Source organism: Coturnix japonica, chromosome 12 (genome assembly GCF_054131305.1).
Source record: "Coturnix japonica strain WE chromosome 12, WE-NBRP24, whole genome shotgun sequence".
Classification (NCBI taxonomy): Eukaryota; Metazoa; Chordata; class Aves; order Galliformes; family Phasianidae; genus Coturnix; species Coturnix japonica.
Window position 1 is genome coordinate 8,979,810 of NC_140674.1, and position 24,203 is coordinate 9,004,012.

Below are 24,203 nucleotides of genomic sequence, written 5' to 3' on the forward strand. Positions count from 1 at the left end.
GACATTGTGGTGAAGGCCACAGAGACATACTAAATGATTTCTTTGTGTTCAGTGACATTTTTATTTCATAGTACTCAGTACTCAGTTAAAACTCCCTGGCTTAAGGCTAAATTGTGGGGGAAGATATGACTTACTCCAGAAGTGGTGGTGAAAATCGTTGCTCTTGAGTAATAGAATATCCCAGTTACAGCTTCCAGAGGTTCCAGGATAACTCCAACTGTGAACATTTAGTTTGCCATTAGAAAAAGTGGTTTGTATGTCAGCACAACCCTGCAGCTCCTTGTTCTGGTGCAAGTGAAAGATTTGCTATAATGGATTTATCATTGCAGCTGGTAGGGACAGGATCCAGCAAGATTTAGGACTCCGTCTTTCATACAGAAATATTACAAAGCACCCAGTCTCACTGTCCCTTTCCCCATCACCATGACAGTAGCTGGGGAACACACAATTTGAGTTGGTACTTGAAATGTGACTAATTGGTGTCAATAATAATTTTAAAATAGACTAATTGAAAATATGATAGGAATGGAAAATAGGATTAGAGATGATTCCTAGACCAGGCTGTGGAAAGGAACAGAGCAGTTATTTTTCCTCATGTCCTAAATGTCATCTCTAATCTTGTTTTTATTTTTAGTATATATTATACTGCTTTGCTAGTGCCACTAAAGCTAAAATGGTGTCAGTGTTTCCATTATAAACCCATATTTTCAGAAGTTTGTAACTCAACCATAAAAATTTTGCTCCAGACTGAAACTCAGCAAACAAGTTACAGGACTGGAGTGAGTTGAATTTTTCATTAATATATATAAAGTTTGTAATTTAAAACCAAACACTTTGAAAGCCTAGGAACACACAATGTGTAGCACTAGGAGGACTCCAAAGTACTGTTAAAACCTTACTAGGATAATTATAAGCTTAAAAAAAGAAAACAACAACTTTCAAATAGAGATCCGCTCCAGTGGAACTTCCTCTTTTTTGAAATTAAAAGACCAAGTAGTTATGCAACCAGACTGATCATTTGAGTTTAGAACTTTTGCAAACATTTATCAGAATGGTTCATTAATTTGTGTTCTACAAAGGCTCCCAGGTACATCTGTACATAATAAAATGCAGCAACATTACAACACAGACAACTCAGTCAATAATGAACTTTTAGATAACTTCGTAAATATAGTTACATGGGCCAATAATCTGCAAGGTTTTGGGGTGGGTTTTTTTCTCCCCACATAAAAAGGCTCTCTGTTTAGCTAAGAAAACCTTATTCATGCAGAAATAATCAGATATGGTTCATCTGTCTTTGCTTTTTCCATATGTTATAATGAAAGAGTTGTTCATAAAGTTTGGCTAAGACAGAAAAGGTGATAGATGGCTACTAACATTTGATGAACACACTATGAGACTGGTAAAATTCAGGTGAAACAAAGGGGTTTGGGCAAAGATGGCAGAGATGCCATGAAATTTTGGCTACTGGAAAGTAAAGAGAAAATCCACCAGATGACTGAAGAGATAACAAACATAGATAAACCTCATAACATGGAAAGTGAAAAGTCATGCTGAAACAAGTAATAACATTTGACAAGTGAAAATATATGACAGGGAGGTAGCACTATCAGTACAGACTTAATGCTTACATGCCCTTTGCACTTATTTTCTGTGTTGAAAGACACCACCACTACTGTAGACCAAGATTTTGCAATTGGATCTTTACCAATGAATCCTTTCACAAGGTTTTCTGGAGAGAAATATCTGACTCAGAACATACCATATGAAGAGCAAGAGGCTGCAGTGATTTTCTTTACCAAGGTCTAAAAAACAAAAAAACCACCCTCAGATTTGTAACCTTGCTTTAGACATGATAGGACATACTTTAAGAAATCCTAGAACAAAGTTGAAGTCAGTAAGAGTCACTTGGGGCCTAGCCCAAATCCTACTCAGGTGAATAGCTTTCTTGAAGTGAATTAATTGGGAATGATTTTTATTTACTTATTTACTTTTCTTTCCCAAAAATCCAATAAAATCTCCACTAATGTTTATGGAAAATGTAAGCACGCATTCCCAAGCAGCTAAATCATCCTTCACTCCAGTGATTCCTGTTATAAGTATGTGAAGTCTGTGATTAAATTTCATTCAGTATAAAGAGTTCAGATCTTTTAGGCTGACAAGAAGAGTAAACCTAATTCCTGTTGTCCACTTTCCTATTCCCCTGTGCCCAATTAATTTCAGCGAAACTCCTGGAATGAGGTACTAAATAGACAACAATATTTGGGGGGGAGGGGAAAGGCAAAAAAAACCCAAACAAACCAAAAAAAAAAACAACAGAAGTTATTCTTCCTTTCACTTTCACCTATGAAAGGAATGCTTACTTAATGTCAGCTCCTTTCCTGACTCTTACAGGCAATGTTCTTTCTCCTTTGTAATTGATCTGGTTATTAAGCTTTAATTGGTTGCTACTGAAAGACCACAGAAACTATTTTGGAAAGCAGGCTTGAAAAGCTTGTTTCCTTGAGAAAAGAGATAGGCAAGATTCTAATCTTAGCATAGCGTAGAATGAAAGAATATATGGGAAATTTCACTGTTTAAATATGCTAAAATAAAAGAAAGTATGAACATCAAGGCCTAAATTCCCATCGTCTTTCTCATGCAAAAAACATCATCAGACCAACATTTTTGATCCTATCTTAAATATCTTACTCATAGCTGCAGTCTCAGCACTATGCAGCTCACAATTTAATCACTGCAGCTTTCAGAAGGAACCTCTGTCTTTCAACATATGAGTGTTTAGTTGTCTACATTTGTGATCATTTCTTTGCTGTAAGCAAATCAGAAAAGAAGACGGATCCCTCCAAGCACACAGTAAACACTTGGTGAACAAAAAGACACATGACACAACATTCTGTTAAGGAATTTACAGCAAGTGACCTGCCCTATTTCACAGTGGTAGCAACTATATTATTCACTGCACATAATGAATTGGTAGGATATGCTAATCTGAAGAGGGAAGCGATCAATTGCATATGTCCAGACCATCTCTCCCATTGATTTTGTAATTAATGATTAATGTACATTTTAGGAGGGAGAGATTGCTGAGGAGGGAACTTCATGCAGAGAATAAAAATGTTACAGTAGCCTAATCACTTAGATATAGCTGACAAATGGGGGCAGGATAACAGTACAAAGTACTGTGCTTTAGTAGTGGTCAGAGAGAAGATGTCACATCATATCTGTATTAATCTTTCCGTGGGTTAAGTGTAATCCATTGAATCAGCAGGACCATGAGGAAACTGTTTGGTATTTCAGAATCATGCATCTTTGATGCTAACTTGAAACCTATTTGCTTTGTTCACTGCTAAAAACATTCGTAATAAGGCACTAGATGCCAAGGAGATCATTTGTCATTATATGCCTGGTAACAGGATTGAAAGCCTGATAGAATAGCGTTTTACAGAACAAATAGCACACGTTGCAAATAAACTCAGACAATCTAAAGTGTCAAGAGAAGAGGGTAAACCTTTGGAAACAGGTACACCATCTTTTTAGGTGCTAAACCGCGAAGAGGTTTAGCTTTCATTCCCATGACAGGCTTTTCAGCCTCTCAGTACAGCAACAGCTGCCATGGGATGAAGCGGCAATGCACACAACCAACTTCAATACTCAGCTTCAGCAGCATAATGACATTTTGATGGACAGTGTCTGCAGCAAGCTCTAACTTTTCTTATCAAGTTATTCTAGAAGCCCACTGCAAAAATGCAGCATTCATTTCCTGAATCCTGACCCACAAAAATGACTGCCTCTGTACGTGAACTTTTCACTGACTTGACCGTAATTATACATGAGAATGACAATAACAGGGTCATGCCTAGGAACATTTTCACAGCTGGCCATAAAAGACAGGAAACAAAACTGTTTCACTTCTGTAGGAAGGTTCCCCTTAACGTTGGGTGGCCTGGAGGACCTATGTATTCGTGTGCTGATGTTCATAAATGCACAGCATATAGAATTTTCATTTTATTCCCTCGTTTCTTTCCTGGAAATTCAAAGCAAAACAAGACTTTTAGAGTGACTTCAAAATGTGTAGGTGGGAGATCTGTCAGTTCTTAATTAAAGGATGGCAAATGCTAAATTCTTACAACAAACAATTCTTTTTCTCTAGTGATTCAACTAAATGAGTTGTGAGACAAGACATCAAAAGCAGACATATCTTTCTACCTAGACAAGACTGATGTACTGAGGGGACTCTTGCCTCAGTGCAAATGAATATCAGACTCACACTGTGAAGTCTAGAAATCAGTTCTTTCAGTTTATATCAGGATTAACTTGCCTGATATCTGTAATATCCTAAAAGTATCAGTTCTGCTGTAACCCACAGAGCCCTTCAGAAAACTTAAAATGAAAAGTTAAAAATGAAGGAACTGCATAATCATCTTCTGCCACTGTCACTGTTCTCCCTTTTATTCTACAAATAAATGTGGAAGTGATGGATCTCTTTTTTTCAGTGGGGTTGTTGTTATTCATGACAATTACAGTCTAGCCATTCACACCATGTGTCTCTGCCATGCATGGAAAGCAAAGCAATTACACGTACAAAATACCACCAATGCTTTGCAAACCACACAAACATGCTCATCAGGAAGGTATTGCAGAGAAACTACAAACACTAGAAATTCTTTAAGGTAGATCAGATCTGTGGAAAGCCTGGTGGTCAGCCTTTCTCTAGTTACTTAGCTTTGCTTTATGTACTTTTCAGGCATGCAAAGTGATGCTGCCTGCTTTTAAAGTGCTATTTATTCTCACTTTAGTCCAAAGTGCTCTGTACAACTTATAAAGAAAGACTATGATCAACTGCAGGCACCATATAGAAATCTGAGTTTCATTAACTGGAAATGTTGGGCACATTGATGATATTTTCTAAAAGGAATCAGTGTTCCTTGAAATAAGTCCCACTGATTTTAATGCAGATCAAGAGCAAATCATCTCAGAACAGTAAAGATAAGATGGTCAGAGTCATTATTCATTTGAGTATTAAAGAGTAGAAACAATGTTGAGTGGGTTATCCTATGTGCAAAAAGCAGAGAAAATCAGCTATATTCACCTGAGGGCTTGCTTTAAGCTGTGGGCAGAAGCTCAATGGGAACTGAACAAAAATGTTTTCCAGTCCCCACAATCCTATATCTGTAATATACCACTGCTTTCATTGAAAGCAGATAGTTTGGGGAATGTGGATTTTCTTTCCTTGAAATGTGTTTTCACTAGTATACCGAATACACCTGTTTCCTGGCACATGTTGAGGTTGAGTTGGTGGACTGCATTAAGGAAAGAGAAGAGAAAAAGAAACCCTAAATGTCATACTAAGGTTTGGAAGCTTAGAAAACAGGAGACAGACCATTATAGAGTCACACACTATAAGAATCCTTACCTGTTACTCAGAAATATGCAGAAAATACATTTAAGACAGCTACTCTTCATAATACATGGACATTTTTCCTGTGAAGCAGCATAACAGCTACAGGCCCAACTTATCCTCATAAAGCAGATTAACATCCAAATTAAACTTCCTATGGAAAAAAAAAACAGAAAACAAACACACAATAAAACAGGCAAATAAATACCATCAGAAGACAGACAACACTGCAGTTAGGGGTGCTTCTACTCACATAGGAATTTGGGCATAGGTGGAAGGAGTTGTTTGCTGTTTGTTTTTACAGCTTTACCCTTTCAGCCATTTCGAGACTCCCATAAAATTACAGTGCCAGCCTCAGTCATATCTCCATGTAAGCCTCTGTTACAATTCCGTAGGAGCACTATGCTATTTAGGTTTCCTTAACAACATGTTTAAATGAGGTAAATCCATTCTCGATTTCCAAATTAAACTCAATAGTGAAGCATGCAGGAGTTCCAACTTTCACTACAGTTTCTTTAAAGTTTGCAGTGCCTGACATTAATTCTCCAGCGGGTCCCTGAAGTTAAGAAAAGGAAATGAGCACATCTCAGAGAAGGGGTGAAAGTCAGGGCCGAGGCAACTACTTCAGGTAATATTACACAGGGGAGAAAAATCCTCTTGAAGGTGGTTATCGTATTTCCTGCACTTTTCTTTAAACGCTGCCAAGCGAAGTAACGGCTCTTTTAAACAATTATATGAACAAACAAACAAAAGAACAATAGATTAGGCCTTGTAAGGATCTTTCAGCCTTTCCTTGGCACCTAAAATACAGATGTCAAGACATCTTCTTCTGTTACTTTATTTTTGTTTTTGAGATACTCTGCTTTTCAAGACTGGGCACTTCTCCAAAACCCACATTGCAGCTTGTGGCTTAAAGAATTCTGTGAATTGCTGCAGCCCATTTTATTCATGGGGTTGGAGCAATGATTACAGTCATCTCTTCTGATCTTAAAAGCTAAAAAAAATAAAATATAAATCCGATGTTAGCCAAAAAATTATGATGTCTCAAGTGGCAGATTTTTCTTTTTTTAAAATAAAAATTCTCAGTAGTCTGTAATTTTCCTAACATGTCACTGGCAGTCAAAACCTAATGGTAGTTCCCTCTGTCTCTTCTTAAAGAACACCTCCTCTAATAATGTATTTTGTATCAAGGCAGACGTGTTTTCCCTCAGGACAGAGAGATTCCAGCTGGAGCACGATGAGTCACACAGCTTTTCTTTCTTTTGTATAATTCAATTATTTTAGGAGACTTTTTTCTTCAATTGACTGAGGTGTTTTTTGTTTGTTTTCTTTAAACATATTTTCACTTCCATTTTCAAGATGCAACCAATCACACTTAACAACTCCAATCAGTTCATTTGTTGATTGTGATTTTTAGGATTCAGTGTCCTTTTTCATTTGCCATTAATGCTTTACAACTTAAGTCAGCACTTCTCATAAACTTTTCCTGTTTCTATCCATGGATCTTTGCACGTCAAACATAACCAATACTTCTGCAGCCGTTATTTTAAACCACTAAAAATGAGGAATGTAACAAACATGGATTACACATTGTCTTGTACAAAAGAAAAAAACCCTTCCGGAGTGATGTAATGATCTAATGGAACATAATAGAACAGAACAGTGTACAATGGACAGTTGACATTCTGGATTCTAAAAGAGCAGTTTAAAAGAAATCTCATTCTTCTTAAAACATACCATGAGGGGAAACAGACAAACAGCAACAGCACACCTGTATGTGCAGTAAAATAAGAAAGATAGAAATTTAATTCTGGATCATCTAAATCCTCATTCTTTGAATAATTTTGCAGCCAAATGTTTTAATTACAAAACAATTATTCCATGACACGCCTTCAAAACACATTTCCTCTTTCTTCAGGTGAAATGAGGTAATTTGGCTGATGCAGCTTTTCCTCCTGCTCAATAAAAAGTATTAATTTATTCGGAGGTATTTGAGACTCTGGGTCTCATAGGTCTATCAGATGTTACACTTGTTTGCAGCATGTTTACCCAGTGCTGCAGAGCTGTCTCATCCTTAGAGCAAACTTTAAAATTGAGCTTTATTTGGCATGGGGTTCAGCAAGTTGGACCAGATGGTCACCTGCTGATTGGTCAGTAGATATATCTCATAGTATCCAGTATCACAACCAGCCTAACTGTAAGTGGAAACATTGAATGGCTTGGGTTGGAGGGGACCTCGAGGATCATCAAGTTCCAGCTTCCCTTGTGCCCATATCAGTCAAGACAAGACCAGGCTATGGATATACCATTTGCTTATGAGTTTCTGCTAAATCTGATTTACTCCCTAGGAATCTGCCAGTCATAGGATCTCTGAGACAGCTTGCTGTGAGAGAGAGTGACTACCCTTGAAAATGAAAAGCAGAGTGCTCTAAGGGGCCCAGAGAGGGTCAGTAAACCATACGTTCCTTAGGATCCAAGGGCATCTCAACCAGATTAATTACAGAGGGGACAGCCTAAACAAGGATTGCAGTCTGTCACATGCAGGACTGGGATAATGCAGGATTTCCCATGTTCTTTTTTCAGGCAGAGGTTACATCCTGCTGCTCAAAACAAATACAACAGCAAGGGCAATAATGACCAAACAACCTGTTTTTCTGTTGCAATTCATTCCTTTGCCACAGTACTCTGTAAACATGGAGCCTTGACAAAGAAGAAAAGGTAAATTATCAGCAACATAGTTAAAAGAGCATTTGATCACAATTGGGCGTTACTATGCATGCCCTTCTCTATTGCCAGAGAGCAAAGAAGTTTTTCTAGCCCCAGTCTCACTCCAGACATTCAATAATCTATATGTTAATTCATAATAATAATAGAAAATGGATGCAAAAGTTTAAGTAAAAGGAGTAAAATTAAACCAGGAGAACAGAATTTGGAGAGCAGGAGCTTAAGAAACAGGTATGTGGTAACTGTAGCTATTATTCTTTGAACATGAACAGTAGATAGAAAAACAGACTACTAGGAATGTCAGATGTTGTGCTGATATCAGTCATACTCCATGGCTGTGAAATACAGGCACAATGCAAAGAGCGATGCTCAGAGCAATGAGCAGATAGGCTTCCAGTCCATTGTAATCATTACTGAGAATATCTGCATACTCAAAGTATCAAAAAGGAGAAAAATGACTTTTTTGCCTCATTTTCTTCCAATATAAACATCTTTTACAGAACATGCATTCATCTATCTGCCCTTCTGTTATATGGAGGGGAAAAAAATGAATTACATATTATAAAATGGAATAAACAGAAAGACAGTATGAAAGCAAACGTGAGTAAATACTGTGTGATTGTCTAAAATTTGATCATTATCAGGAAATAACTTCCTTTTGAAAGTAGCCTTAATTGGCTATTAACAGTAGTCGCTAACAATTACAAGGCAATTAATAATATTTTAAAATAATTAGTTGGCTAATATATTACAATAGAGCATACGGTAAGCAGAAGTCTTGCTAATTATATATATATTATTCTCCCTACTTTGCTTAATGAAGGTGTCTGGCCTTTAGATTAATTCATTCTCTCGTTATTTTTAATCAGTGTAACTAACCCTCCCACATACTATTGTAACATTAAAGCTGAAAGATGTGGATGAAGCAGTGACAGAAACACACACACAAAAAAGAGCACTAAAATGATGATCTGTTTCCAAGCTACAGAAGCATTTGCACAAACTGAACAATAAAGATGTGAGGAATTTGAGAGAAAATGCAGAAGCCTGAGTCAACATTTATTTGAACACCATCTGCCTAATGCTGAAGACAAATCTCCACACACAGAGGTAATCACACCTACACGATTTTGGTCTGCAGAACAAAGCCATTTCTCTAACAAAGGATGCTACCATTCCAGACCTGAAATGGTTTTTCTTCTGCTTTCTCCAGAATCGGAGGAGTGCTGGGGGCCTTGGGTAAAGTGAGATTGGTTCCAAATTAGGAACTAATCTTTTAGGAAAGAATAGCAATGAATAAATTGTTTACACTCAAAATCTCTTCATTTATACTGACTATAATTACATTTTACACTCAAACACTGGAGCACATCTGTGTGCTTACTGTCTGCTGCTGTGACTGTGCAAGAGAATCAACTTCACTGTTAGCCAGTTTTCCTGCCCTGCATTCTATATCTTGCATTTTTCCCCTGGGCTCAAGCACGAATAATGCTGAACTCTCTGGGAAAATGATCCTAGTTTTCAAGAGAGCGAAGTAACTCCATAGTGCTTCCCAATGAGAACAAGGGCTGTCCCATGTCCCAGGCTCAGCTTCATTGGTCACCCACCACATCAGCCCTGCACACAGCTCTCAGAATCCCCTCTCTACCTTCTCGGTGAAGCCCTAGCTGTACTAACCAACTCAAATTAGTAACAGCAGGAGAAGACATGAGGTCATTCAGGCCACCTAATTATCCTACTACACGTTTCCTACTACTGTCCTGTAAGATGCAATCCTGCTCAGGATCCAACAGGAGTTGTTGGGCTTTATGGAACGTGAGTGCTCAGTAAACAAGACAAGATCTCAAAATGAACTGTTTCAATGTGGTGAACATCTCTCAAGGAACATCAGACCAAGGTCAGATTTTAACTACGAGTTTGCTGTTAACTTACGCACATATCATATGGTGATAAACGTTGTCTGCACTTCAAAATACGTAATAAAGCATTGACTCCTTGAACATTACTTCCTTTTGTCATATACTGAAGTTATTGGTGCACATACAAACACAACAGTCTGAAGTTCTCCCACTTCTGTGCCCAAATTACTTTTCTCATAGTGCTGCGCAGCAGGTGACCAATCCCTTTTCTCATCAGAAATCCCAGTGGCAGTGAATAATATTATAAAAGGCATCTAAAAAGTTAAAAGTGTATGGTAAATTCCTTTACTACCTCTGTAATACTTTTCTCTTGGGTATTAATTTGTACAAGCTTTTCTACTCGTCTGCATAGAAATCACTGGAGAATACAAGATATTTAACACAAACAATCACTTATCCAAAAGTAAATGCATTATCTATTTTTGATGGAACCTACTGCACTACGTGCCTTGCAGCAGAACTACAGACTCACCTTGGCCCACAGATCACAGCCTTATTTCTGTTTTGGTATCCACACATTGTCCCTCAACTTTAAGCCGGCTTCATGCTTTTCAACCATTAAAGAAAAATGAGAGAAGCCCTGGCTTCAGGCCAGCGTAAGTGGAAACTCCCTCCAATCAAAAAAAATACCTGAATATTCTGTCTAACTGTAGTCTTTTAAGGACTGATGTGAAACAGGAAAGGAGATAAAAGGGCTTAGATAGATGTATATTATGTATTTATAGATACTCTTAGAGATACTTATCTCTATATCATACTCACATAATAGAAAGAATCCAGTGAAGACGGAAGAAAAGAAGAAAAACACATCCTGATTCTGGTGACTCCATCACTTGGCAAACTCATTACTGAGATGCTGTGCCCACATAAACATTAAGGTTTGATATGGGACAGTGGTACCACCATCTTCCCTTTAAGTAATACCCAAGAGATGCATGTCAGGAACACAGAATTTCCTCGCAATCACAGAAGTTCCTTTTTGAAACACGCAGAGGAAATGCCAGGTTTGTGTTTGCCAAGTACCTGATTTCAGGGTTCATTCTGATACTGCATATAAAATTCTCTGGTGTGTGTTTGGCACGACATGTTATCCTAGACTGATCATATGTTCACAGATTGCAGAGAGTGTGTGAAAGCCTTTTTTGCTGTAGATATTGGGCGAAGTCACGTCTGCTACCTGGTACGCATGCAGAGAAATCTGTAATCTGGGAACAGATGGTCTGATAGAGAGAGAGAGAGACACTGTCTGGAAGACTGCAGAGTGTGTTTTTTTTTACTCAGAGATGAAAGAGGAATGAAAAACCCACCATAGCATGACAAAAACATGAAAATATAGAAGAATGTCAGTCCTGAAGGTCATTCTTTCAGAATTCACCAACTGTCTATGTACCATATGTGCATACCAACATACCAAGACGAGCCCTGTTGCATAGAGTGAGAGGTAACTTAGCCAGAATTGTGGGATTGCAGGCGCACCATTCAGAAAAGGGATGCATTCCATAGTCGAAGCACACAGCTTGAAAAGAATCTTAGAAATATATACATAGTACATAGTGGCTTTTTCCTCTGATTTTTTTTTTTTTTTTTCTAAATAAAATTTGATAGCAATAAACTGGAGCTGAAAAAACTTCATATCCTCATCTTCAAGTCTTTGGGAGGATATCTTCAGATCCAAGATTTTTTCAACAGCTTAAGGAGATGCAGACCAAGCCTGGCTTTGGAGTCCAGGTGCTCTTTGGAACCATCTGCCATCAGGACAAGCCCATCTTCCCAGAACAGTAACATGAAATGAACTACTTTACCAAAATAAAGCATTGCAATACTGCAGAATAGAACAAATTGGATCTAAGCAGCAGTAAAATTCTTATTCAGCTTTCTTGACAGTAATCCACAAACAAACCAAAGCTATGGGGTGATGTTCTGCTCATAAGAGCATCCACCTCGCTTGTCCACATCTCCAGGTTGGAGCTTCAGTGGCCTGGGGCACTATAGGTCTTCCAGGGACAGGAGCACACCCAGATATACCTTAGCTAATGTAAGCACAGATCACATTGTGGCTGTGACAACACAGAAGTCCACAGAATGGAAAAAAAAACCACAAACAAATATAGGTTTTAACAGAGTATCTATGATGGCAAAATCCAAGTGAGCTCTGCATGGCCCTGAATCCCTGCCATCACCCATACCAGGCAGTTTGATGCAACTCTGCTTAGTCCCCAAAGCTGCCACTACATTGTTGGCTGCAGAGATGCACTCTGAAAAAACAAACACTCCTCTTGTTCAAGTCAAAAACTGTGCCACATTCCCAAAGACATAGTTCACAGAATCACAGAATTGTAGGGGTTGGAAGGGACCTCTAGAGATCATCGAGTCCAACCCCCCTGCCAAAGCAGGTTCCCTACACCATGTCACACAGGTAGGCGTCCAGGCGGGTCTTGAATATCTCCAGAGAAGGAGACTCCACCACCTCCCTGGGCAGCCTGTTCCAGTGCTCTGTCACCCTCACTGTAAAGAAGTTCTTCCGCACATTCGTGCAGAACTTCCTATGCTGTACTTTCATCCCATTACCCCTAGTCCTGTCCCCACGCACTACTGAAGAGACCAGCCTCACCACTATGGCTCCCACACCTCAGGTACTTATAAACCTGGATCAAGTCCCCTCTCAGCCTTCTTTTTTCAAGGCTAAACAGACCCAGTTCCCTAAGTCTCTCCTCATAGGGGAGATGCTCCAGGCCCTTCACCATCTTAGTGGCCCTCCGCTGGACTCTTTCCAAGAGATCCCTGTCTTTTTTGTACTGGGGAGCCCAGAACTGGACACAGTATTCCAGATGAGGCCTCACCAGGGCAGAGTAGAGAGTAGTTCTGGTGTCCCAGCCTAAGTGAAAGCAAGCAAAACCCTATATGGGAAAGCAGCATCACAGCAATGGCAGAGAGTGGTCTGGAGTAAGGAGCTGACACTGCCCTGTTAGCTGCTGGCTTGGCAGGGCTGTGTGGAGAGACAAGCCAAGGGACCGCCTAGTCGGTATCTTGTTCCCAAAATGCCTCTTTATGACAGGTACTCAGGGAAAGCTGGGCCTAGCCACGAAACCCCTCAGCCCTGTGAATTACACACTGCAGGTACTCTCTGCAGGAGCCACTCTAAAAGCTTCTCAGATAAAACCTGTCTGCAGGAGCAGGGAAGAGAGGAGAATTCAGATGCTGCTCCAGTGTAAATCACTGGGTGAAACCAATGGTACTAACCTCATATAGAACTGATTTGAAAAGATAATCAAGCCCTGATCAAAGAGGATGAATTGAACATAAAGGTGAGGGGTTGCAATCTCTCTAAATTATTGTCTGAATGAGACAATTTTCAGCTTTTTCATCCTACAGCTGAGAATTCTGCTTGTAACACATCAGATGAAGCCAATTTTAAGAACGCTTCAGTTTTTAGCCACCACAAGATTTTACATTTGGGTGCTATCCAGTACTTCAATTCTTCACAAGAAATCTACATTGTCAGATACAGACAAGCAACGCTGTGTTCTACTCTATTCTTCCAGCAATATGTCAGTCAAGTCACAGAGTTAATTCAAGAGTTAAGATGCCCAAAAAGAAGGAACAAAGAACTCCAAATTTACTCTTGATACTCTACTACAATTAGACAGCACTGTGCCACTATGGATGTGAGAAAAAAGATGCAGAGAGAATCTGACTTAAAGTTTTTGCTTGAAAGCAAAAATGCTAATAGGAGCTATTACCCACAAACTATGTTACTAATAACTTATAACAAGGCCATGTACCTATCAATTTGCATGTGAAACTAAAAGGACAGTGGTTTATTTTGGTTCATATACTGCAACAGCCTCTCCTAGCACAAACACACTGAAAGACATTGGGACACCCTGGGAGAGGAAGTCAGAACTCTTGATAACGTGCCTGCTCCAATATCTGTTTCTACAATTAAGAACAGCTCTTTTTATGACCATATCCTTGGCTGTTGGAGCCAGGTAATGTTCCATTTGCTTATACTGTTTGCTTGGCCTTCTGCTCCTGTCAATGCACAGAACACAAATGACTCCTATGGAAATGCTACAAAGCCCGAGAAAACCATAGTTCCCTTCAGTCACATTTTTTGTTTACACAAGCAACAGAAAAATGATTCTTCTAAAGGTATGCATTAGTGTGCATGGTATGCCCACAGAAGCAGAAAAAACACAATAACCATTAGCTTCCTAATACTTTCACAGCTCTTAAAACTTAACGATGAAATAATTCCCATACTCTGTTTTTTTAATAGATCATACCTGTGTAACCTCTTAGGAGGTGTATGCTTTTATTGGACAGCACAATTCCGGTAACTACTGTGATTGATGTAACTAAGAAGGTAACAGCAGGATTTAGAGCTCTTCACCTGAGGTGCCAGCAAGGCACACGTGCTACAAGCGCGTACTCACTTGTTGAGCTCCATATTCGTTGTTTATAGTGAGTTACTTGGCTCGGAGTATAATGCCAGCTCTTGGCAAGGTCTTGGTGAGCTTGGAATCTGTAGTGGTTTCGTTTATTGGTGCTGATGATACAGATGAGTTAAATTACAGAAACTGGAATCACTTTTAACATTATTCAAGAGGAATGTTTCCAAAGAGCTGACTGTTGCGAAAGCAGACAGCAATGTCTCTTCCAAAACGTTTGCCATTTAGGAGAACTCCAAGCTGCCAATGTCTAAGGCGCAACAGTTTCATTATGAGAGTAAAAAAACCTGCGTACAGAATTGAGCAAGTTCTGCAGGTCCTAAATATGCTCAGTACCTGGCAGGATCAAATCCAAGGCACTTTGTCCTAGCACATTTGGAAATGAACAAAAAGGCCAAAAAACCAAAGTTGTGTCCAAGATTCAGTCAGTACACGGAAACATACTCTGAATCTATCAACAAAGCCATCTTTTCTTTTCTGTACCCACTTATTTGTATGGTACGAAGTCCAGTCATGAAACAATTATTCTAGGTTCTGTACAAACACAGAACAGAGATGATCCCATCTCAAATTCATCTCAAATTCATTCCATTTATGTCAACACAATCCAGTAGAGATTTAATTCTCTACGTCACTGTGGAAAACTTTAAGTGTAAATGCATTTCACTGACAGAAATTGCCTCCAACTTAGCAAAAGTTGCCATTTGTAATAGCATGGAAGAATTAGCATTTTCAAAGATTTTCAGATTTTACATATTCCCAAGAGGTGCCCATCAGAATCTGTTTTTTCTCCCACACAAAATCCATGACTCCATAGATTGGAATTGTTCTTATTAACAGTGAATATAACTGTTTTCAGAAACATGCCAAATTTATCATGATAATTCACTTAATATGGAGTATCTGAGCTGATCAAGGATAAACAGCAATCATAAATCCTCATTTAATTTTGTAGAATGACACATCAATAGCAAATGGGAAATTAAGACTCGAGGTGATGTCTTTGATGGTAATAACGAAAGAAAAATGAGACATAAGAATAAAACGATGGCAATATGGAAAGAGTAATTAAAGAAAAATTATTCAATAGTGCAAGTGTGAACGTGCTCCTAACAGAACACTTTTCTGGCCTCATGGATAGTCATTAGAGGTCACAGTGGTACTTGCAGCTGGTAGGAACATACAGCAGGACGCCAACTCTCACTACATCTTCATTAATTTGCAGCACAATCCCATCCCATCCCCAGCCCCTTCCCATACTCACGACGTTTGTTTTCATAAAGGCCTTCCCAAGGCTCAAGTGAGAATTAACAGAACAGAGAGAAAGGTATTTTGCTCTCTTGTCAACAATACATTTAAACTCACTGCACTTAGGAGAGGGAGACAGTGTCTTTTCTTCATTTTTTTTTTTTTTTTTTTTTTTAATCTTTTATAATCTCTCTTTCCCAAAACCACGAGAAAGATGGACTGTATTGCCCCACTGTGCCTTTCAGGACACTAACATCAGTGGCAGTTAATGAGGCTGCACTAGCCATGAAGAACAACAAGGTGATCTCCTACCACTAGGTTTCAGAGCCAAATTTGCCAGCAACATGAGAATAGGCAGTATTATGAAGATCTCTCTTCCAAGTCTGTCATATATGAAATCACAGACTCGGAGATGTTGGAAGGGACATCTGGAGATCACCTGGTCCCAACCCCTGCTAAACCATTTTCCTTAGAGTAAGTTCCTCAGGAAAACATCTAGGCAAGTTTGATTATCTCCAGAAAAGGAGATTACACAGCCTCTCTAGATAGCTTGTTCCAGTGTTCTGTCACTCTCACAGTCATCACATTTTTCCTCATGTTCATGTGGAATTTCCTGCATTACAGTTTGTGCTCATTGCTTCATACTCATTGGGCACCATTGAAAAGAGCCTGGCCCCATCTACTTGACCCATTCCCATTGGATATTTATAAGCAATGATAAAATCTATCCTTAGTCTTCTCCAGACTGAATGGTCCCAGGGCTCTCAGCCTTTCCTTGTATGGGAGATGCTTCAGGTCCCAGTCTTCTTTGTGGCCCTCAGCTGGACTCTCTCTAAGGGATCTCTGTCTTCTTTGACTGTGGAGCCCAGAACTGGGCACAACACTCCAGATTTTGCCTCAACAGAACAGAGTAGAGGGGGAGGATCATAAAATCATCACTTCCCTCACTCTGCTGGCCATGCTCTTTTTAATGTACCCCTGGATACCACTGGCCTTCTTGATGGAACACACTGACAGCTCAGCCAACCTGTTGCCCACCAGGACAAAGGTTGTTCTCTGCAGAACTCCCATACAGCAGGTCAGTCCATAACCTGTACTGATGCTTGCAGTTATATTCCTCCCTACGTGGTACATTCTTCCCACTCAGATAACACAGTCTTTCTAGCAGCAGACTGCAAAGCATCACACTTGCTGCTTCATTTCCAAGTTGATCAAGTCCTAATGAAATTCCCTTGCTTGTGTTCTCCCAGACTTCTCACAGAAGCAATCCACTTAAAGTCATCACAACTGCACTATGGACAATCAGGATTTTTGCATCAACAGCATTGGATGGAGCTATTGCAAACAACGAACATATTCACAGAACAGGCCACACAAATCAGCCTTTACTCAATTCTTGGGATTAGCATCTGTTCATATTGAACTTTCAGAGTATTGGACTTCTAACACTTTACCAGGTTTCTTAAAGACAGTTTTGAAAGCCTCAAAGACTTCTTTTCTTTACAAGCAGACATCTGAGACAGACTCTGTAGCAGTGCTGGGACACATGCACTGAGCTTGGACATAAGAAACATGAGGACAAGTCACAGCTGTGCCAGTATCGAGGGATAAGCAACTGCTCCAGTGGGACTGCGCATTCATCACCATGGGTAAAATAAGCTCTGTGTATTCACATGAGTGAATTTCTTCACCTGCTAAACTGCTCTCTCCAGTCCTATTCCTACTGTAGGAGTATTGTGTAATTGCTTCTCCTACAGCCAGTACAGATTACTACTCACCATTTTTATAAGTGCATTGTGGATATTGCTTCAACCTCTGAAGTTACTCCCCACAGTCTTTCATTACTGAGCAGTGCTAGTTTTTCCTGAACTAAAGGTTTTGGTGTTTTTTTTTCCTTTTGTAAACAAAGTATTAAGCAGAATAAAACTAGTTTAGTTTTATTCCCATCCCCTTTCTAATGTCACTCAAAGATGTGTCTTATAATACAGTGCAGGTGGATATGTCTCTGCCCATGCCCAGAACATAAAACAGTGCCTACCTAACACAGCCCAAGGAATGCCTTGTGCTGTTACCACCCTGGAAGGTAGCAGGAACCACAAACAACTGACTCACACCAGGACAGCTCACATGGTCTGTGAAAGCAACCACATAGAGGGCAATGTTTGAAGAACCCAGAGGTGAACTGAATAAATCACTCAGAGTGCAGTTAAGCACATTAGAACGATAGTCTTTCCAGAAATATTCCGCTGGTTTTATTTGTATTCAGAAAATTCTCTGAAGCATTTTTTGATCTCAAAAACAAATCTTGTTGGACTGCTAAATCAGCTGCCTAGTTCATCTCTCTTCCTTTACATTCCCATCAAAAAGAAGTGAGACTTCACTGCAGCACAGAGGGGATCCCAAGCAAGAAATGGGGTAATTTGGTATGGAAGAACATGCAGCCTGTGTCATCTCTGCTGAGCATGCCAACAAGCACAGTGGCTGTGAAAAGAGGTGTTTAACCCAAGTTACGCAGCCTGCTACAGTTCACTCTGTGTCTTGCAGAGTCTGTGGCTTCCATTCAAAGCATTACAATCTCTATCCCAAAACCAATTCAGCCCAATGAAAGAAAGAGTTGTTACAACAATGCAAACAGTGCCAGGATTGTATAGAAGGCTCCAAAGCATTCTTTGTTATGACCGTTCTTATTTCTACAGCTCAATAATGGGTACGCACTCTCATTTCATAGGCGCTGCTGAAAGTCAAAGAAGCAAACACTGCAAAATAAACTGGAATAATTCTACTACCATTATGATCATTTTAAACCCAAGTAGCACCTCAAAGCTCCAGCCAAGACTGGAACCCTTGTAGCTTGGCATAATATTAGCCCCACAAGGGACAAGCCTTGCCCACAAACTAAATAAAGAAGACGAGATAGATGTAAGAGGAAAAAAACACACAAGAATTAAATACATGGCCCAAGGTCACACCAGCCAGTCAGTGGAAAAGCCAAAACTAGGATCCAGGTTTTCTTAATTCCCACATCTAGTAGAGTGTTGCCCAACAAGTTCCTGATTGGTCTAAATATGTCTTGCCAGAGACACCAACGTCCTTCACTAATATTTAAGAACCTTATCTGCACTCCATCATATTTTGCTTGCCCTCTTTTACATCAGAATTTGTTTTGTTTTTTAAAGGAAAATAGAGGGAATTCTTTCTGTAAAGGAGCTGGATAACTTGTCCCATTCACATGAATAGGGCAGACGAGGACTGATACAGAATGAAGCTGAGGAATAAGAAGCTCATTCAGATAATAAAGAATAACTCATGTACATGAAGAATATTGTCCTCTGCAGCGTTCATGTGTAACTGTCAGTTGCCAAAAATCAGGATGGAAGATACCCTATCTTTTAATTGTATACCTAAAGCACTTAGAGATATACGGGGCCAATTACTTGCAGCAAAATGAAGAGCAGTAGTCCACAAACATGGGATTTCATGTAGGTAACAGATGATTGTGAAAATAGAAGCCCACACTTAGGCTCCATATTTATTTTTTTAGGCACTTCCCTGGTTCCTGGGTTGCATGGTTGGGTAGAGAGGACCAAAGATAAGGAGCACAGATTTACCAGCCTGACTCTGCTTCTGGTTGTGAGCCTGCTCACATCTGTGTTGCTTGCAATAGGGTTCTGTACATAAGATTTTGAAAACCGTTCACCATCCACATAACTCATCCTCTCTTGAAATTAGCTGCAATTTGAGGTGGAAGGAGACAAACACTGGACCCTTCTGTAGCCACACGCAAACAGAGAGCATCAACTGCCACAGAAGCAACACAACAATAAATTTACACATTGCTTAGGGACATATCACATCTCACAGTATCACTTCCAAGCAATAACAGATATTACGCTGATTACTATCTAGGGATTATTTCTTTTATCTATAGTTAATTCCTTGAATAAGCCCATGTGCATTATATGGGAAATGAAAAATGGGCCCCCTTCCCTCTATATTCTCACTGCAAGTACTTGAAAAAAACCTTTCAACACCCTCTAGTTGCCAGTCATTTACAGTAAATGAGATTCGAATTCCAGACTTTGGAGGACAGCCATGTAGGATATGCAGCTTTGCGAAGTATTTTCCAGAATTAAACCTCCAATGATTTGAAGGCACTTCACATTAATCTAAAGCAACTTTTTAGTGCAAACCCCTCTGAACTAATGAAATGCCTGGTCAGAGACAAGTATCAAAAAGCAGGAATTTTTCTAAGTTGAGGACAAGGTCTTGTTCCGTGACAGAAGGAATACAACAGCAAGACCAGACTATTGCTCTCCAGCAAATGAAGTATCCTGATATACCCGTATGAGAATTAACATTCACTTTAAACAGCTTAAATCAGATCTCACTCAATTCTACTCAGTCTTTGAGGAAAATTTCAGGAAGTATCATCAGTGTTTATAACTAAGACAGAGGTAAAAGAATAAAATTGAGCATACTGTTGGCTTTTCTACATCCTAATTCACTTTCAAATTTAAAAACATAATAAAAATGCTTAATAAACATTCAGAAGGTTGCCTAAACTGTTAGATATGCACAACTTTTGGACTGGATAATTTAGCTGGTTAAAGGATTAAATTATTGCCCCACCAGGCAAGTTCATTTTTCACTTACTTTATAGCTCAGTTAATGGTTTTTGACTATGCAATGAAAAGCAGAAAAGTGGATGTGGTTAAATTTTATGCGTGACTAATGGTTGTGCCTTCAATACTTTTAATTATTTTATACTTTTAAAATTATTTTAAAGTTTTGGAACAATTTCTTCTGTCCAATAAATTTTTTTAGTTATTATTAACATTAAAAGTTGTCAGCACTTGTTTTATCAGGATGAGTCATCAACTGATCCTAATATCTAAAGAGTTAACCAAATGAATTAACTTGATCACTAAACTGCAATTTAACTGTAACTTCAGATTATCAGTTCCTCACTTCTTAATCACAGAATAGTGAGACATGCAGGCTGTTGTATCAGATACATATTGAATCAATGATACAAGGCCTGTAAAGGTGAGAGGGGCAAGTAAATCTTCCTCAAAATGTTAACTGATGGGTAGGCCACAATCAGATTATTCCATTATCACAGGGTAGCAAGTAAACCTCAGCACTGGGTTAGTTTAGTCTTTTTCTTCTTTTCAATCATTGGAAAAGTTGCCTTCTTCTGAGAAGTAATCCACCCTAAAATTACACCATATTACTTGTAAAACAACAAAGATGTACATGATACTGTAAAGTCGAGTATGAGAAAATAGGCATAGTAGAGAAAGCTGTTCTTCAGTCATTGAGCAGAATACTGAAAGCATGTGATAATGACAGGAGCAGGAAGAGGAGATGCACTTCATCAATAAACGGCCAAGAAACTAGTCTGAGTTTTGGACTGGCTCTCAGCTCAGTTTCCCTTTCGGATCTCTTTCTTATTCATCTTACAGCAGGAACAAGCCCCAATTCACATAGCTCCATGACTGCAGTGTGTTAGACACAACAGAATGGCAAGGTACACGTGGAAAGTATACAGATGAGAGATATGAAATGATTCCTATGTATTTTTTTCTTTCCCATCAGGCATTTGTGTGCAGTTTTATAATGGCGGGGAAGCAGAGTATGTGTAGACAAACCTTGAGGACTCTGAAGCATCTGCAGTACAATCTATTGGAGAGAAAGGGCCCAGAAACACAAATGCTAATTGCCTGCAATTGCTACACATATCCTTATGAGCTAAGACTTCCAGTCTGGCTCAGTGTCTTGGGGACTCAATGAAAATGTGGTAAACAAGGTTAAGAGCACTGAACTTCAAACTAACACCCCCTCCTCCACATCATCTGAAACAGATTTTTTTCTAAACTAATAAAATTTACTCATTCATATTGTTCAGGATTTGTCGGAATGTTAGGGAAATTACAAGATGAAGTAAAGGGAGAAGAATAAAGGAAAGGAGAATAGCACCTGTCTTTGCAGCTGGTCAGCATGCAGTTCTCTAATGTGCTGCCTGCTGGGAAGCAGAGATGGGCTCATGTTACCCTGATCCTTCAGCAAAGGATGGAGTTCGCAGAAAGGAATCCTGCAACTAGAAGATGTGAGGCTTGGGCTTCAGCCAAAAAAAATGGAGACCAGCATTAAATGAAAAGTTCCATAAGTTCAAATGCATTCAATCACCGCACAACACACAGCTCTGTGGTTTGAAAGAACGCAAGAAGAATTTTAAATCATCATTGCAGAGCTACCAGTTGTTTCTAATTTTGAAGAACAATCGCTGTTTTACCCTTAACTACTACCAAATGCTTCCCAAAGTGACCATAGTCACCCATAAACACATCAAATATCTTCATTTAGGAACAGCAGACCAGGACTGATAAGAGCTGATAAGAAGTGGAAAACTGCTTTATTGCCTGAAGCAGAATTTCATCTTTCATTGACTAAATCTACCTTTGTAAGTGGCACTCATTTTGCTTTAAGTCACATTCTCAGAAGCTCACTGACTGCAATTGAAAAGTCATTGAAAAAGAGTAATACAAAAGGTTTGCAGAGAAATTGATGTAATAGTATTACAGTAGACATTTAGAGAGTACAATGTTAAGAATAGCAAAGAAAGGTTTCTGCAGAAAGCAGTAAAATTTTAAAAAGAAAGACAAAAGTTGAGCTGAGAATCCTGAAACAGTGAAACCTGCACAGCTCTGCCTCTAAAACAAAACAGTAGAGCAGCAAGGATTGGGCTACGCAGTATCTCAAAAAGCTATCAAAACAAAACCAGGGAAAAAACCCTCAAATTAGAACACAAAATGCCCTTTTCTTGGTCATATTTTTAATAATACTAATCACTACCAGGAGCAAAAGGGTGTAGAGGTGTATTATTCTCCACAAGGAGCAGATAGGTAATGAGTTGTGTTTTCAGAAGTGACCTTCCCAGTGATGAGCAGGGAACTTGTCACAGAATGTGGCTGAGCAGCAAACACATCAGATGGCAATTTCTGAGTTTCTGGATCACATAATAATGAATTTAAGAAATAGTTAAAGAGCTGTGATCTGCAACACCACTTATAGGAAGATGTGGTTTCATGTGCTGGTGTTTGAAGGATTAGCGAATATTCAAACACAATATACAAAACCAGTTACTACCAGGACATTCAGGTGAGGAACAGGGTTCTTTCTTGCTTTTAATAAACTTCTGGAGAACAAAGAGTCTATGAAGTGTATTCCAGCTTTCTTTTTTATGGGTTTCTCACTGGGGATTCAATAACCTAACCTTCCTTTTATCTCTAATTTTATGATCCTATTAAACAAATGATAAATAAGAAATTTCCTCTAGATACATGGGGGGGGGGCACGGGGAGGAAAGAAAATAACCAAAATACTGGACAAGGTTCCAGGTTTTCAGTCAGTTGAAGCTCCCCTAATTGGCTGGCATGTTTTTCAGCACTTATTACAGTGAATGCTGCCATCTGTTTCTTACTTCAAAAGAAATAGTCAAAATGATAAGCAAGCGAACAGAGAAGAAAGTCTTATGCATACAGAATATTTTAAAAAGCATAGTATCCTCTAACTCCCTGTGGATAGAAGATCTTCAGTCTCGACATGATAATTACCAGTGGAAAAACTGTGACAGGCAAATATTCAACCAGCTTCCATTTATGATAATGGGAACAAACCAGACTATGCACTGTCCATCCATTAGAGCAGAGGTTGTTGACTGAAGCAAAGCACCGATAGTGAGAAATCTGCTAATGTGAAACATTTCCCTTAACATCACACAAGAAAGTTTCATAAATAAGAAGAGAAATATAATGAAAGAAAATACTTATTCAACTTTAGGGTAAAGAAAAAGACATAATAGACTGTATACATTCACTTCTAGCAGACAGCTTGAGTATCATGAACATCATAGTCACTTCTCATCTCACAACTAATCAAATACACATTAATGGCTGTTCCTAACTGTTAAACTTCATAGTGAAATGCCAATATTCTAACACTTCAGCATTTAATTGTACTAAATGCTGCTTGCAAAATCAGTCATGTTAAAGACCACGTGCCCACACATCAGCATCATACATCCGCTCCTAAACCTGAGTACTTCCAGACTGTTCTGTGGATTACAGACCATTATGGGTGTATCATAAATGCAAAATCTTGTGCAAATCTGTGTAAGGAAAGCCAGAACCTGAAATGTGGAAACTAAGTACAGCAGCCAGGATGTTCATCAAATCATGGTAGCTACTACAGTCAAGGAGTAAAAATTGCAAGAGTATAAAATACAGGAGAGGATTTCACTCACATGGAGCCTGTTAAGCATCTTTTCACTCTAGCAGTGCAACAGACAGTGGTGGTTAACAGCTTTCACCTATTCCATTTTATTTCTTTTTGTTTTGTTGTGCCTCACAATAGATTTTATTAATTCACCTTTACACTTTGCTTCCCCCCCAATCAATGACC

General features: G+C 39.0%; 2 long non-coding RNA genes across 14 annotated transcripts in view; one reads left to right on the forward strand and one right to left on the reverse strand.

Moving 5' to 3' along the window:
* Positions 1-5,420, forward strand: part of LOC107318059 (uncharacterized) — an 85,960-nt gene extending 80,540 nt beyond the window's left edge. For all 7 annotated transcript variants that reach the window (XR_014933538.1, XR_014933537.1, XR_014933535.1 and 4 more), the window contains one exon: positions 4,151-5,420. This is a non-coding gene — a long non-coding RNA (uncharacterized LOC107318059). The remainder of the gene's footprint in view (positions 1-4,150) is intronic.
* Positions 1-24,203, reverse strand: part of LOC107318060 (uncharacterized) — a 213,050-nt gene that overhangs the window by 40,447 nt on the left and 148,400 nt on the right. For all 7 annotated transcript variants that reach the window (XR_004308349.2, XR_014933546.1, XR_014933549.1 and 4 more), the window contains 2 exons: positions 5,414-5,552; positions 135-217 (listed from right to left, as the gene is read on the reverse strand). This is a non-coding gene — a long non-coding RNA (uncharacterized LOC107318060). The remainder of the gene's footprint in view (positions 1-134; positions 218-5,413; positions 5,553-24,203) is intronic.